Below are 16,382 nucleotides of genomic sequence, written 5' to 3'. Positions count from 1 at the left end.
GTGACATTAGAAAGGACCAAGTGCACCGTTTTAAAGCAGCACAGTTCCCTTTTGTCAGGCAAGCCCAATGAAGGGGTCCTGCTCAGCTCTGAAACCTTGCGTGTGGTCCTTTGCGATGTGATCTTTCTGCAATAAAGGCTTTGGACAATGTCTAATGATCCATGGTGAGCTGGTGAATTTGTGCGTTGTTTCATGACGAGCCCAGTTTCCAGGTGGTAGTTGCTACAGCACCCGCTACTGATGAGACTATGTCCAGGAATGTGTGTGATGGGAACAAGGACAATTGCCCTCTCATCCAGTCACAGGTTAATTATTTTTGTATTGTATGGGCTCACATAACACAAAGTTATCCATGATTGGATAGGAAAAGAGGAGTGGCAGGCAAAGCGGCTGAAACAGATCCCACAGCTTCTGTGGAGAACAGAAGGTTCAGTGCCAGACCACCAGAAGTACAGTGGATATAAAAAGTCTACACACCCGTTAAAATGTCAGGTTTCTGTGATGTAAAAAAATGAGACAAAGAAATAATTTCAGAACTTTTTCCACCTTTAATGTGACCTATAAACTAAACAACTGAAAAACAAATTGAAATTTAGGGGGGGTGAAGTAAATAAACAAATAAAAACAAAGTGGTTGCATAAGTCTTATAACTGAGGATGTAGCTGTGTTCAGAATTAAGCAATCACATTCAAAATCATGTTAAATAGGAGTCAGTAGACACCTGCCATCATTTAAAGAGTCTCTGTTTAACCCCAAACAAAGTTCAGCTGTTCTAGTAGGTCTTTTTCTGACATTTTTAGTCGCATCCTACACCAAAAGCCATATTCCACAGAGAGCTCCCAAAGCATCAGAGGGATCTCATTGTTAAAAGTTATCAGTCAGAAGAAGGGTACAAAAGAATTTCCAAGGCATTAGATATACCATGAAACACAGTGAAGACAGCAACAGTGACATAACCAAGAACTGGACATCCCTCCAAAATTGATAAGACAAAAAGAAAACTGGTCTGGGAGGCTGTCAAGAGGCCTACAGCAACATTAAAGGAGCTGCAGGAATATCTGGCAAGTACTGGCTATGTGGTACACGTGACAATTTCCCGTATTCTTCATATGTCTGAGCTATAGGAAAGAGTGGCAAGACAGAAGCCTTTTCATACAGAGAAAAACATCCAAGCCCGGTTAAATTTTGCAAAAAAAAAAATCTCAAGTCTCCCAAAAGCATATGGGAAAATGTATTATAGTCTCACGAAAGGTTGAACGTTTTGGCCATAATTCCAAAAGATAAAGTTTGGCACAAAAAAACACTGCACATCACCAAATGAACACCATAACCACAGTGAAGCATGGTGGTGGCAGCATCATGCTTTGGGCTGTTTTTCTTCAACTGGAAATGGGGCCTTAGTCAAGGTAGAGAGAATTATGAACAGTTCCAAATACCAGTCAATATTGGCACAAAACCTTCAGGTTTCTGCTAGAAAGCTGAACATGAAGAACTTCATCTTTCAGCATGACAACGACCCAAAGAATATATCCAAATCAAAAAAGGAATGGCTTCACCATATTAAAGTTTTAGAATGACCCAGCCAAAGCCCAGACCTGAATCTGATCGAAAATCTAAGGGGTGTTCTGAAGAGGTCTGTGCACAGGAGATGCCCTCGCAACTAGATTTGGAGTATTTTTGCAAGGAAGAGTGGGCAAATATTGCCAAGTCAAGATGTGCCATGCTGATGGGCTCAAACCCATAAAGACTAAGTGCTGGAATAAATTCAAAAGGTGCTTCAACAAAGTATTAGTTTAAGGGTGTGCACACGTATGCAAATATTATTTTAGTTTTTTTATTTTTACTTCCCTCCACCTAAAAGATTTCAGTTTGTTGTTCAACCGAGTTGTACAGTTTATAGGTCAAATTAAAAGGCGGAAAAAAGTTCCGAAATGATTTATCGTCTCATTTTTTTACATCACGGAAACCTGACATTTTATAACTATGGCTACACTCATGATACTCTGTAAAAGCGTATATTATACATAAAAGCATTAGGTCCACAAGGTGGCATACACATCCTTAAACTTAAAGTGATATTAAAGCTATTTTTTTTTGTAAAATGAGATGCTCACAACAGAACCTGATTGTGCCAATTAATTTTTTTCAAATTTTTCTCGCTTGTTCCTTATACTGTTCCCTGGATGACTACCCTCTGTGCCTGCCTGGTCCTATGGACTGTGTGTGCAATGCCATTTTTAACTACAAAATTACGAGAAGTCACTCCCAGCGACACACATACTCTGTGCAAGAGAGACAGAACTACAGCCAATGCTCAAAAGTCGCTGTTAATTACTGCTAATGCATAGTTTGGTTCTCCCTTGCTTCTGGTATTTGCAGCTGAATGTATGCTTGTAGTTCAAAACGTGAATGTGGAGATTCCAAAAGGAACTCTATAGGTTCCAACAGACACTGGGAACATACCTGAAATGGGGCAGCACAGCCAGGGGAAAATGGAAAAGCAAGATTAGACAAAATTACCCCCCCAGCATTTGTGGCACTGGGAGTGACTGCACCTTAAATTGTAGCACAAAATGTGCTGTAATTTGTGGAGTTTTTCCTTAACCACTTACCGGGCACTTTTACCCCAGGTGCCCAGGCCAATTTCAGCACTGTCGTATTTTGAATGACAAATGCACAGTCATGCAATATTGTACCCATATGAAATTTTTATAGTTTTTTTCACACAAATAGAGCTTTCTTTTGGTGGTATTTAATTGCCACTGGGGTTATTTTTTACACTATAAACAAACAAAAAAAAAAACAAAAACTTGGGGGGGGGGGTTCTTTGTTTCTATTATAAAACTTTGTAAACAGGTAATTTTCTCTCAGTGATGTGCGCTGATGAGGCTGCACTGATAGGCATGGATAAGCAGCACTGACAAGTTGCACTGATGAGGCGGCACTGATATGCAGCAATGATGGTCACTGACGGGCAGCGCTGACTGACATCACTGATCATCAGTGCCAATCTGCTCTGTGACAGCGTGAGTAAAGTGCTGCTTATAACCGGAAACTGTATTTACTCTGATCTGCTGTGTAATTGGACACAGCTAAACACCTGGTAAAAGGCCGCTGTGATTGACCTTTTACCTCATCACGCCACTGGGGACACACAGGAGGGTGCATTCTGGGCAACTGGACAACCGCGCTGTAGCCTTCATTCGGCTATAGCGCTGTTAACAAGTGTTTAAAGTAGACCTTCACTAAAAACTGAAAGTGCTCCTTTCCCATGAAAGAGATCCTCCTCCAACCTCTGCCTCTAACTTTTTTCTTTAGCAGGGATTTTATCCATTATGACATATAGCAATTCTGACGGCTTTTTACAATCAATATGATAATATATCAAATACACGCAACTTTCTAGATAAAATCACAGGTATCATTTCTCACTGTGTATATTCTACCTTTTTTTATCATCTACTAGCGAGACCCCCATTAGTCTCTATATTACAGAGTAGCTAAAATTAGCACTATATCCCAATATTATACTGCCCTTACATGAGGTTCAACTAGTTTTCTAATTAGCATTTTGATGTGAGAGCCGTCAGTCCCGCTAAACTTATATTTTAAGAATTGTGATGTTCGCATTTGTGAAGTATATGTGCGGTCTTTTGAAAATAGCGCACGTATATGTGTGAATACTCTTTAAGATGCATAATTTATGCTCATAATACGCTGATTGCTTGCCCCACTAAAAATACATTTTAAGTGCAATGGCGTTCACACATGCGCAGTATGAGCAAATGAATGACAATGGCGCACGTATTAGTGCGGGTATCTGTAATACACTATGATGCACATTTGGTGTTCACAGTACGTGGGATATTTTTGGCACCTCTATATAATCAATTTTTGCAACCATTTTCTATAGCTACAATATACTTTTTATGCATTTCCCTCAAAGGACCACAGGAAAATGGCACCCGCACATGCGCAGTTTCATACAAATGCTGCCACGGGTCTTTTTCTCTGGCAAAATGGCGCACGACAATTCGCGCATGCGCACTTGCGCCGGAGTACGGCAAAATGGCGCACGAGCGTTAGCTCGTGGCGTTTTTTTCAAAATTTATGAGGCTATAAATAGCTGTATTGAGACGTCAGGCTGCACACAGGCATACCCCTTTTGAAAGTGACCGTTGAGTTCGAAACGCGTTAAGGAGGAGCCCTTGTAAGCCGTTGACGTCAAGCCGTCGGATCACGGGGATCAGACGGCCACTCCATATTCACAGCTGGTCAGTTGTTCATATGTTTTACATAAGCGAATCTTATGTGGCATTTTTGTAACACTACAGTTCTTTCTGTACGTTTTTTATAATATAACTTTTACCATTACCAAATAAAGTACTTTTATCATACTACACTATGGGATATTCCTAATGTTTTGCTCTGTACCGAGCACTTTAAATCCCTCAGCACCTCTTCCAGTCAGTATCCCGGTACCTTAAAGAGGCTAAATATCTGGAAAGACTAACGCACCCCAGGACCCTGAGGAGGACCACCCACCCCTAGGCTCTATCGTCATCCATACCCGAGGGACCTCTTCACACCAGGGATACTATATAACGCGCTTTTTATTAGCGCATCAGAGAAGAATATATATACATTTGGATTCTATATAAACTTTTGGAAGGTTGTACCAGATGCTCGTACATTTTGGACATTTGGATACTTCCACGCATGTCATGATCATGCGTTTTCTATTTTCTTATTTCTAGTGTATCTTCAGCAATACATCTTGTCTGATCACTCCACATATATAAATAATGCATTTTTGCTGTATATGCGTTTATAAAACACAGCAGGTCTTGTTTAAATGTTCAGCGCTGCACCAATATTTATCTTTTGTTGTTTAGAGGCATTGTGGTTTACCTTTTAGTGTGTTCAGCTGCTTACTCTATCATTTAGATTTAGCGCTCACTTTATTTTATTTTTTTCTAAAATTCTGATATTCCACACATGTAAAAATCATCATTTTATTTTGCTAGAAAGTTACTTAGAACCCCCAAATATTATATATTTAACAGAGACCCTAGAGAATAAAATGGTGGGACTTTTTATGAATACCTAATTTTTTGGGAAAAAATACCATTTAATGAATTTTAGTGCATAAACATATTATACCAAATGTTGTGGTAAAATATAAAAGCTGATGTTGCACCGAGTAAATAGATACCCAAAATGTCATGCTTTAAAATTGTGTATGCTCGTAGAACGGCACCACACTACAGTACCTAAAAATATCTATTGGTGAAGCTTTAAAAGCCGTTACCAGTTTAGAGTTAACACAGGAGCTCTGGTGCTAGAATTATTGCTCTCACTTCAACATGTGCGGTGAGACCCCAAGTGCGTGGTACGAACAACTGTTACATACGTGTGAGCGTTCTGTGTATGCGTTCAAATTTGCACGCACGGGCACTTTATTTTTTTTAATTTATATTTCTTCATTTTTTACATTGTCATTTTTTTATCGCTATCACAAGGAATGTAAACATCCCTTGTGATAGCAATAAGCAATGACAGGTACCCTCTGCTGAGAAATCTAGGGTCTAATAAATAAAAGATTAAGAAATTAAAGAAAATAAGAGTTACCTGGATGATGCCTGTAGCTGCAGGCATCATTCTGGTATCTCCACTCAATGTCCAGAACATTAACATCCTACAGGTGGAAAGTGGTTATTCAATGCTACACTTTATTTGGTGCCACTCTTATTTTGGTCCCATAGACTTCTATGTTAATAGAAGTCGCATCAGTATTAGATGAGCAGCCATTCCTACGAGACTTCAAAAAGATCAGTGTGTTTTTTTTAACCCTCACCTCTCCTCCCAGGTTATACTTTCTGCCTAGAAACTACTCCCAAGCACATTCCATTCACACCTGACCTTAGCGAAAACTTGTGTTCTTGCTCCCTTTTTTCTGCTCGTTTTTCATGGGTAAATGTGGGTGGTGCGTATCGAGTGAAAGTGAATAGGCTACCAAGCACATCAAAGCACCTCAATAACCTTTTCAGTCGTGGAGTGTTATTACATTTCTTTCAGTGCGCTTTTGTAGCACGTTTTGTTAAGCTGCAAAGCAAGTGTCTGATATGTGTGATTGGGGTGTCATTAACAATTAGGCTGTATTGCTTCTGCGCATTTTTGAATGAGCAGCAAACCACACAGAAAATATGCGTTTTGTTGCACATTTTGGAATCACACTGCAAATGCCCTGCACACTGCAAAGGCTTACATCAACATTCACATCTGCGTGTTTCTGAATGTGCGGCAACTCGCACAGAAAACACAAGCCTTGCCACACATTTTCTGTGCGGGGGTTACCATGCATTTGAAAACATGCGAATGTGAATGCAGCCAAATTGTTAAGGACATCACAATGGCAGTTAGCATGCCAATATGGCAGTATTCAAAAACAAGCAGATGTGAATCACATTTAGCAGACGCATGTTTTGCTGGGCACCAAAACACAAAGGATCGAAAAGGTTCTTGAGCTAATTTGGAGTCTGTCATGTGTAGAGCAGCCCATTTAGGTGAATGGGCAGCCCTTTACAAGTGAACAAAGCACACAAAAAAGCAAGTGATAATGTGCGTTTCCGCTATGCTCAGGTGTGAATGGAATGTGCATGGGAGGAGTTTTTAGGCAGCATGATCTGGGAGGAGAGGTAATGCTTATGTTCACGTGTAGGCGAGAAGTATCAAAATTGGCCCGGTATGCAATTTTCATGCGATTTCTGGTGTTTTGAAATCTTGCTTGTTTGTGATTTTGATCCGACTTCAATGCGACTTAACTCTCAGAAGTTGCATCAGCATAAGAAGCGTTCCCTATGAGACCTTGATGAGATCAGTGGGTTTTTTTTGCTAGAAAATTACTTAGAACCGAAACATGATATAATTTTTAAGCAGAGGCCCTACAGAATAAAATTGTGGGTGTCGTAATATTTTATATGCATTTTTATACGGTATATGTGCAGAGGTTTTTCAAACTTACATGTTTTTGAAAGATACACTTCAATGAACTTTAGTGAACACAAACAAATCACCTAATTTTTTTTGTGAAATAAATATTACGCCAACAAATACCCAACATATCACACTTTAAAACTGCATACGCCTATGGAACAGCACCAAGATATGTTGCCTAAAATCACCATAATAGAAGCTTTAACCCTTTTGCTGCCAGAGCAGGTTTTGCACACATTTAAAAAATTATTTTAAGGCCTGGAGATTACACAAAACCCCCAAATATATATTTTCTGAAAGCAGGCACCCTAGAGCAGTGGTCACTAAATGGCGGACCGCGGTCAGGAACCGGACAAAGGAACAGTCCTGTCCGGACCACAGCCACACCACCCCTCAGGTCCCCCACCCAGCCACCGACACCATACCCACAGCGGACGGGGTGTGAGGAGCTGCAGATCGGGACCGAGGTGCGGGAGCTGCCCAAGTCACCATGTCAACAAGTGGGCGACCGCCCTGCACACCAACATGAAAAGACTTGCACCCCCTGCCTCAAGTCGCAGAGATCAGAATTCCCCACACACAAGCTGGGCAATCACCAGCTCCCAACCCCTTAGTACTGACCAGCAGCACCCCACTGCGAGGACAGGACTGCCCCTCGGTGGGCGGGGCACGAGGAGCTGCAGATCAGGACTGAGGGGCAGGAGCAGGCGACGACCCAGCCAGTCAACATGCAAAGACCTCAGTTCTTTGCAGCTCGAGATAGAAGCAGGAACCCCCCACACCAGCAAGCCAGGCAATCGCCCACCTGCCAACACAACAACCTAGGGAGCTCCTGCCCTCCACAACTAGCCCATCATGAGGACGCCACCGGCGGCAGGCAAGAGGCCCAAGAGAGAACACCCTAGAAAGGATTAGTGTCTCTGCCCTGCCTAAGGAACCAGGGAAAGGCTTGCATTAAAAGGAGCTCTGTGTTGTGTTAAAGGGCGCCGTGTTGTTAGGGGAGCTGTGCTGTGAAGGGGAAAACAGGACATTGTGGGACTGGGGGGCACCAGTACTGGGGGTGTATGGAAGCAATCAGGCAGCAGCGCAGCTGCCCAACTGGGAGTCTGCCTGTTTGTTTTAGACACAATCTCGGGGGCTGCAATACGGACCTTGCAACGCAAGGACTAAATGTATTTACAGTTTACCAGTTCAGTGTTATACAGGAGGTCTGGTGCTAGAATTATTATACAGGATTTATATAGCAAGCAGTTTGTGCAGCACTTTGCGCCCACTCCGACGTATGCGACCATACCTCACATGTGGTGCGATCAGTTTACATATGCCTGCATACACGTTAACATGTGTATGTGGAGGCGCTTACATTTTACACTGTACCTTTTAATTTTTTTTTTTTTTTTAAACAACTTTATCGTTATCACAAGGGATGATTAACAACCTTTGTGATAGCGTGGGTCACATCATGACTCTGTGCTGTGATTGGGTACAGCTGATCAGCCGGTCTCAGCCATATATCATTGTTCAGGACCTGCTGGCAAAATCCCGCTCTAGCCAGTGACAGCGCAAGTTAGCAGGGGATCCAGCCTGCCCATACCACCTGCCCACAGGAAGGGCTGGAACTGGTTAATGCACAGAAAGCATTTAAGTGATTCTAAAGGTTTTTTTTTTGTTTTTTTTTTAAGAAAAAATAAACATGTCTATACTTACCTGCTGTGTTCATTGGTTATGCACAGAGCAGCCCGGATCCTCTTCTCGGGCCCCCTGCAGGTTCTCCTGGCCCCTCCCTCCTGTCAGGTGCCCCCACAGCAAGCAGCTTGCTATAGGGGCACCTGCTACTCTGTGTCATTCACACATAAATCCTCGGCTCGGTCCCACCCAGTCTCTCTTCTCATTGGCTCAATGGCTATGAGTGGGAGCCGATGGCTCCAGCTTCTGTCTCAGTCAATGAGAAGAGGGAGCCCCGGGATAGCCGAGACTCCAGTGCACAACAGTGAATCGAGAGGGGGCTTAGGTGAGTAATGTGGGGGGGGGGGGAATCTGGAGCCTTTAGAATTATGAAGGCAAAACAAAAAAATTTTAAAAAAAATTCAGGAAAAGATTAGGTTCAAAACCATTTTTTCTTTTTTTTGGAGTGAAAGTGATTCTAAAGGCAGAAGGTTTTTATACCTTAATGCATTCTGAGTCAGACCGACGAGGGGACCTGTGAAGAGGAGAATCAGGACTGAAAAGCATTGCAAGGAGCAGGTACAGTGAAGGAAGTAGGTATTTGATCCCCTGCTGATTTTGAATGTTTGCTAACTCACAAAGAAATGATCAGTCTTAGAATCGAATTGTAGGTGTATTGTAACACAGAGACAGAATAGCAACAAAAAATTCTAAAGAAATGCATGTCTAACAAATTATGCACTGATTTGCATGTTCATGAGGGAAATAAGTATTTGATCCCCTTCACAAAACATGACTTTGTACTTGGTGGCAAATCCCTTGATGGCAATCAGAGGTCAGACGTTTCCTGTAGTTGGCCACCAGGTTTGCACACATCTCAGGAGGGATTTTGGCCCTCTCCTCTTGGCAGATCCTCTCCAAGTCTAAGGTTTGGTGGCTGACGTTTGGCAACTCAAACTTTCAGCTCCCTCCACAGATTTTCAATTGGATTAAGGTCTGGAGACTGGCTAGGCCACACCAGGATCTTAATGTGCCTCTTCTTGATCGACACCTTTGTTGCCTTGGCCATGTGTTTTCGGCCATTGCCATTCTGGAACACCCATTCACAACCCATTTTCAATGCCCTGGGAAGAAGATTCCCACCCAAGATTTGACGATACATTGCCCCATCCATCGTCCCTTTGATGTGGTACAGTTGTCCTGTCCCCTTAGCAGAAAAACACCCCAAAAGCAAAATGTTTCTACCACCACATTTGACAGTTGGGATGGTGGTCTTGAGTTCATAGGCAGCATTCCTCCTCCTCCAAACATGGTGAGTTGAGGCCAAAGAGCTCGATTTTGGTCTCAACTGACCACAACACTTTCAACCAGTCCTCCTCTGCATCATTCACATGTTCAGTGGCAAGCTTCAGACGGGCCTGGACATGTGTTTTCTTGAGCAGAGGGACCTTGTGGGCACTGCAGGATTTAAATTCTTGTCAGCGTTGTGTGTTACCAATTGTGCTATTATAGTGTGTACTTGTCTCAGTCCAGAGCATGAAAGTGATATTAAAGCAGGGGTGTGGAAATTCTGGTAAAAAACTTCTTGTCCAGGGACTAAATCAGGTGTCCCAATCTACTTGTCCCTCATGAAAATCTACTTGTCCAGACAAAAATAAACTTCAACCAAAACCATATTTAAATCTGAGATGTTTTTAGGAATGTCTGGGCTTTTAAAAAAAACAAAAAAGGGACTTTATGGCAACTTAAAGGATAAGTGCACCTTTGGGAACCCGTTTTTAGGGTGTAACATGTTCCCATAGCTGCACCCACCACACCACCCCCCTCTGACAGATAGTATGAGGAGAAGTTTCCCAGTACTAGATGTTAAATTTGAAAACAGCACAGCCATGCGGAGTTCTGTGAATGAGTGTCTGCAAGTCCCGGCAGCCTTAGCGGCTTTCGGCTTGTAGTTTTCAACTACCACGGCGCTGTGGAGCACAGTGGTAGTTCATTGAAGCTTCCTATCAGAATATCTGCTTGCTTGTACAACCTTTATGGCAAGCAGATCTTCTGACCGGTCTGCAGGAGACCTGCATGGCATCAGTGATCTACTGTCCAGTTTAATGCTTTCCAGGCTTCTGCAGACAAAAATAACAAATGTACATTTATTTTTGTCAAAAAGGTGAACCTATCCTTTAAACATTTAATATTTTTAACATTGCACTATTTATCTCCTCACCTCTCTGCCTGTCTCCAGAACCACACCCAGGGACTAGCAGGGAAGAGAGAGACCATGCAGTGTAATTAATGAGCACAGATTGGGAGCATTGGGCTTATCCTTTATCCCTTTCGCTGCCAGAGCCATTTTTGCACATTTAAAAAATCGTTTTAGGCCTGAAGATAACACAAAACTCACAAACATATTTTCTGACAGCAGACACCCTAGAGAATAAAATAGTGGTAGTTCCAATTTTTTGGGACACAATATTACCACAAAATTTCAGTAAAAAACACACAATTTTAGGGTACAAATTTTTTTGTAAAATAAGAAAGATGAGGTTGTACCGAGTAAACAGATTTTCAACAAGTCAAATCTTAAATTTGCTTGCGAAATGCCAACAAACTTTAGTACCCTATATTTTCTATAGGCAACAGTTTTAAAGCCCTTTATAGGTCATCAGTTTAGCGTTATGGAATAGGTCTGGTGCTAGAATTGCTCTCATTCTGGAGTGCGTGGCGAAATGTAACGTGTACCGCAATCAACTATCTCATGCGTAGGCGCCTCAGTGTGTGCTTTTACGTCTGTACGTGCATATATATGTAGGTTGAGGGGGTCTTAACATTTTTGGGGGTGTTATGTGCTTGTGTGTAACTTTATTGTAATGTTTCACAATAAAAAAAATAAATTATTTTTTTCTTCATCACATAGGGGACAAAGAGGCCTCAAAGTAATGATTTTTGGTGACAGGTTGTCTAAAAAAAACCCTGCATGTCTCATCTGTGCTTCACTGGATGTAATGCAGTGCATATCCCACTGCATTACATTCTTTCCTGGCCTCAATGGCTGGAAAATCTGTCAACGGGGATCCGGAAGCGTGATGTCACTTCCGGGTCAAGACAAGAAGGGGGAAGGAGTTGACATATCCGCTTTCCTCCCTCCCCTATACCAGTCTCGGGTCCACAGATGGGCAAGCAAAGCCTGGGAGACATAACAGACAGGGGGCAAAGTTGGCACTGTAGTAGGGTGTGTCAAAGCAATTGGGCGGCAACGCAGCTGCCCGAATGCTTCCATCCGACAGGTGAGACCTGCTGCCTGACTTGCAGGACTAAAGGTTAAAAAAAAAAAAAAAAAACTACCTGCCCAGCACTACATGTCCCAGACATCAGATGATATAATATAAATTAAACATTCTTGTAAAGGCTTAAGTCTCCCCCCCGCCCCTTCTCTTCTGGGGCCCCCCACCAGCAAACTTAGCTCCTCCTCTTCAGTGCCCGTCACCACAGCAAGCCACTTGCAATGGAGGTGCAGGCTCGACTTGCAGGTGTGCAGGCTCGATCCTGAGCCAGACTGTGTCCATGGGCACACGGTGTGGTTGGCCCTGTTCCCACTCTTTGCTCACTGGATTTGACTGGCAGCAGCAGGATCCAATGACTCCCACTGTTCTCAGCAAAGCCTGTGAAAACAGGAAAAGAGAGAGAAGACCTGCAGCTGGGCATAGTGCTAGATTGATACAGGAGTCTGTTAAGTGTTGGGGGGGGGGACACAGTGGAAGGTTTTTTTTTACCTTAAAGAAAAATAGGCAAAAATTTTTTTCCCATTTTGGATGTAGTAAGGGAGGGTTATAACCCCTGTAGGGTTTATTTCTGCCATCTATCTTCCACTGGGGAGATTTAATGTCGCTTCCTGTCCCAAAGCAAAACAGGAAGTGAGTGGAAAAGCCCGGAAAATTAAGGGAAACACTTGGGAAACTTCAGACCATCAGAACATGTGTCCCCATGAGATTTCCCCTCTGTTACTTTTCTGGGGATTTTTTTTTACTTTCAATGATAATGGAAAACAGGACAGATAGGTGAAACTCCATAATGGGGACACAGACAGCAATACAAACTGACTGGTTTTCTGATCCCTCTCCCCACTATCCAGAACAAAAAAATAAGTTTTTCCTTCAGTCATGGTGTAATGACTGCTATGCAGTAGGACAGAACTTAAACCAAAAGGGGAAGATCTGCTTTAAAACCACCTACCCCCCCCCCCCCAAAGTGTAGCATATAATTTCGAGGGGGGGTGGACAGTATCTAGTTTTGACAGTGGTGCAGGCAGCTAGGTGTGAAACCAAAAGAAGCACAGCCAGCTGCCCACAGTTAGTGTACCAACATCATGACCCCAAAGGCTAGTGAAGGATTAGCCCAGGTGAGGACAAAGCTGGATCTCTGGACAGTTTCCTTTCAAAAGTCTGAGTGAAGATCCACTTTAAGATGTAAAAAAAAAAAAAAAAAAAAAAAAGGGAAACCCTTCCCATGTCTGATCCGGCCCCCCAACCCCCTATACACTTACCTGCCGCCACTCCTGATCCAGCACTTTCCCCGCAATCAGCCCTGCTCTCAATTCCTGCATTCCTGGCAGAGAACAGTGGGAGTCACACTGTGTTTCAATGGATGCACACAGCCCTGCTCAGGACCGAGCCTTCATGAGTACCCCCACAGCAAGTGGCTTACTATAGTTGCACTTGGGGTTGAGAAGGAACAGTGCCGGCAGGGGACCTCAGAAGAAGTGGCTCAGGGCACTCTGCAATATTACTTCACAGGGCAGGTAAGATCACCTTATGAGGGAGCAGACACTGATTCCATGAATCAATTGATCACAGACAAGGCTGAGGACTGTACAGACTGTGTATGGGGCACACAGACCAGCCTCACTCCTGCAAGTGCACAGCCCGCTCTGTGGAGACCTGTGGCAGAAAGTCTGAAGAGCTCACATTCCATTCAGGCCTAAAATAGCCCCAGCATGGCCCTGACTTCCGAAATCCCTCAAACGAGTGCCTGTAGTGGGGGGCCGGAGCAGCCTCTTCATCTTCTTCTTACCAAGTTCAGCCGTGACGTCCCTTCCTATGACTGAGCACCCTGCCAACTTCTCCCTGTCATTCAGGGCGCTTCACCGCCAACAACGCCGAGATAGTTCACAAACTAAGACAACACCGGCCGAACCCCCCTACCCCACACACACAGCTATCACCAATCCCAGAGTTCACCACCATGCTCCACACGAGGCCCACAGCTCCGCCATGCTTTCCAGCCAAGTCATGAGAACACACCGAACATACAGCTAAAGCGGGTCAGAGCTCCGTACACTATAACCACTGCGAATCAGCCAGAGGGTGACAGAAGAAGAGGGGAATATGTCAGCGGTACGCCCTTACCCAGCACCCGGCCGAGCTCTGTTAGGTCCCCCGCCACTCGCGAACACTCCCGCTGTCTCCGCCCTCCTCCGTTGAAAACGGGCCCCGCCTTCACTGGGCGGATCTCGGGCGCAAGTGCTGCCGGGACTTGTAGTTTCTCACGAAGTAGTACACAATTTACTTCAAAGGCGGGTCTTGGAAATGTAGTAAACTCTGTGGAAGCAGGGGCGGACTGACCATTTGGAAACTCGGGCATTGCCCCAGGGCTGGGGGTCAGTAGGGGGCCCCATGATATGCCCCTGGTACCTTTTTCAAAGGCTTTTTTGAGTTTGGGCAAGGACACAGGGGCCCCATGATCCCCTATTGCCCGGGGGCCCCATGAGTTGTCACTCTGCCTGTGTGGAAGTATAATCGGTCCACTGGAAGTTAATGAGTAAGGGAGGGTTATAACCCCTGTGATTTTTTTGTGTCATTGGGGAGATATATATTCACTTCCTGTCCCATAGCTAAAACAGGAAATGAGAGGAAATCCCTACAAATTAAAAAAATCCCTTAGCCCCCCCCCCCCAGGGTAACAAAACCAGTGACCCCATTGGAAGATTTTCCTCTATTACTTTTCCGGGGACAACTCAAAATTTGGGATTTTCTTTTACTTTCAATGATAATAGTAAACAAGACAAATACAAAGGGTTAATCTTCCTAACAGGAACACAGCAATAAAAACATGACAGGTATTATAACCCATTTCTGCTCTGTTCAAAACTAAAAATGTTTTGCCTTATACAGTGAAGGAAATAAGTATTTGATTCCCCGCTGATTTTGAATGTTTGCCCACTCACAAAGAAATGATCAGTCTAAAAATCGAATGGTATGTGTATTGTAACACTGAGAGACAGAATAGCAACAAAAAATTCAGCAGAAATGCATGTCTAATAAACTGCACTGATTTGCATGTTCATGAGGGAAATAAGTATTTGATCCCCTTCACAAAACATGACTTAGTACTTGGTTGCAAATCCATTGTTGGCAATCACAGAGGTCAGACGTTTCCTGTAGTTGGCCACCAGGTTTGCACACATCTCAGGAGGGATTTTGGCCCTCTCCTCTTGGCAGATCCTCTCCAAGTCTTTAAGGTTTGGTGGCTGACGTTTGGCAACTCAAACTTTTAGCTCCCTCCACAGATTTTCAATCGGATTAAGGTCTGGAGACTGGCTAGGCCACTCCAGGACCTTAATGTACTTCTTCTTGAGCCACTCCTTTGTTGCCTTGGCCATGTGTTTTGGGTCATTGTCATGCTGGAACACCCATCCACGACCCATTTTCAATGCCCTGGCTGAGAGAAGAAGGTTCTCACCCAAGATTTGATGGTACATTGCCCCATCCATTGTCCCTTTGATGCGGTGCAGTTGTCCTGTTCCCTCAGCAGAAAAACACCACCAAAGCAGCATGTTTCCACCACCATGTTTGACAATTGGGATGGTGTTCTTGGGATCATAGGCAGCATTCCTCCTCCTCCAAACACGGCGAGTTGAGTTGATGCCAAAGAGCTCGATTTTGGTCTCATCTGACCACAACACTTTCAACCAGTCCTCCTCTGCATCATTCACATGTTCAGTGGCAAACTTCAGACAGGCCTGGAAATGTGCTTTCTTGAGCAGAGGGACCTTGCAGGCACTGCAGGATTTCAATCCTTGTCGGCGTAGTGTTACCAATTGTTTTCTTGGTGACTGTTGTCCCAGCTGCCTGGTGATCATTGACAATATCCTCACGTGTAGTTCTGGGATGATTCCTCACTGTTTTCATGATAATTGACACTCCACGAGTTGAGATCTTGCATGGTGCACCAGACCTAGGGAGCCTGACAGTTGTTTTGTGTTTCTTCCATTTGCGAATGATTGCACCAACTGTTGTCACCTTCTCACCAAGCTGCTTGGCGATAGTTTGGTAGCCCAATCCAGCCTTGTGTAAGTCTACAGTCTTTTCCCTGACATCCTTGGACAGCTCTTTGGTCTTTGCTATGGTGGAGAGTGTGGAATATGACTGTTTGATTGCTCCTGTGGACAGGTGTCTTTTATACAGGTAACAAAATGAGATTAGCAGCACTCTTTTTAAGAGGCTGCTTCTAATCTTAGTTTGTTACCTGTATGAAAGACACCTGGTCGCCAGAAATCCTGCTAAATGATAGGAGATCAAATACTTATTTCCCTCACAAACATGCAAATCTGTGTATAATTTTTTACACATGCATTTCTTTTGAATTGTTTGTTGCTATTCTGTCTCTCAGTGTTACAATACACCTAACATTTGATTTTTAGACTGATCATTTCTTTGTGAGTGGGCAAA

At 43.6% G+C, this 16,382-nt stretch overlaps 1 protein-coding gene across 1 annotated transcript in view; it reads right to left on the bottom strand.

Moving 5' to 3' along the window:
* NUTF2 (nuclear transport factor 2) overlaps positions 1 to 14,168 on the bottom strand; it is a 125,729-nt gene extending 111,561 nt beyond the window's left edge. Inside the window, exon 1 of the mRNA XM_089692554.1 lies at positions 14,061 to 14,168. The gene's annotated coding sequence lies outside the window, so the exon portion shown is untranslated. The remainder of the gene's footprint in view (positions 1 to 14,060) is intronic.
* Positions 14,169 to 16,382: the final 2,214 nt, after the last annotated feature.

Source organism: Staurois parvus, unplaced genomic scaffold (assembly GCF_062004578.1).
Source record: "Staurois parvus isolate SC_StPar_1 unplaced genomic scaffold, SC_StPar_1.0 ptg000594l, whole genome shotgun sequence".
NCBI lineage: Eukaryota > Metazoa > Chordata > Amphibia > Anura > Ranidae > Staurois > Staurois parvus.
Note: the sequence above shows the minus strand (reverse complement) of the source record. Positions and strands in the feature narration are given on the sequence as shown.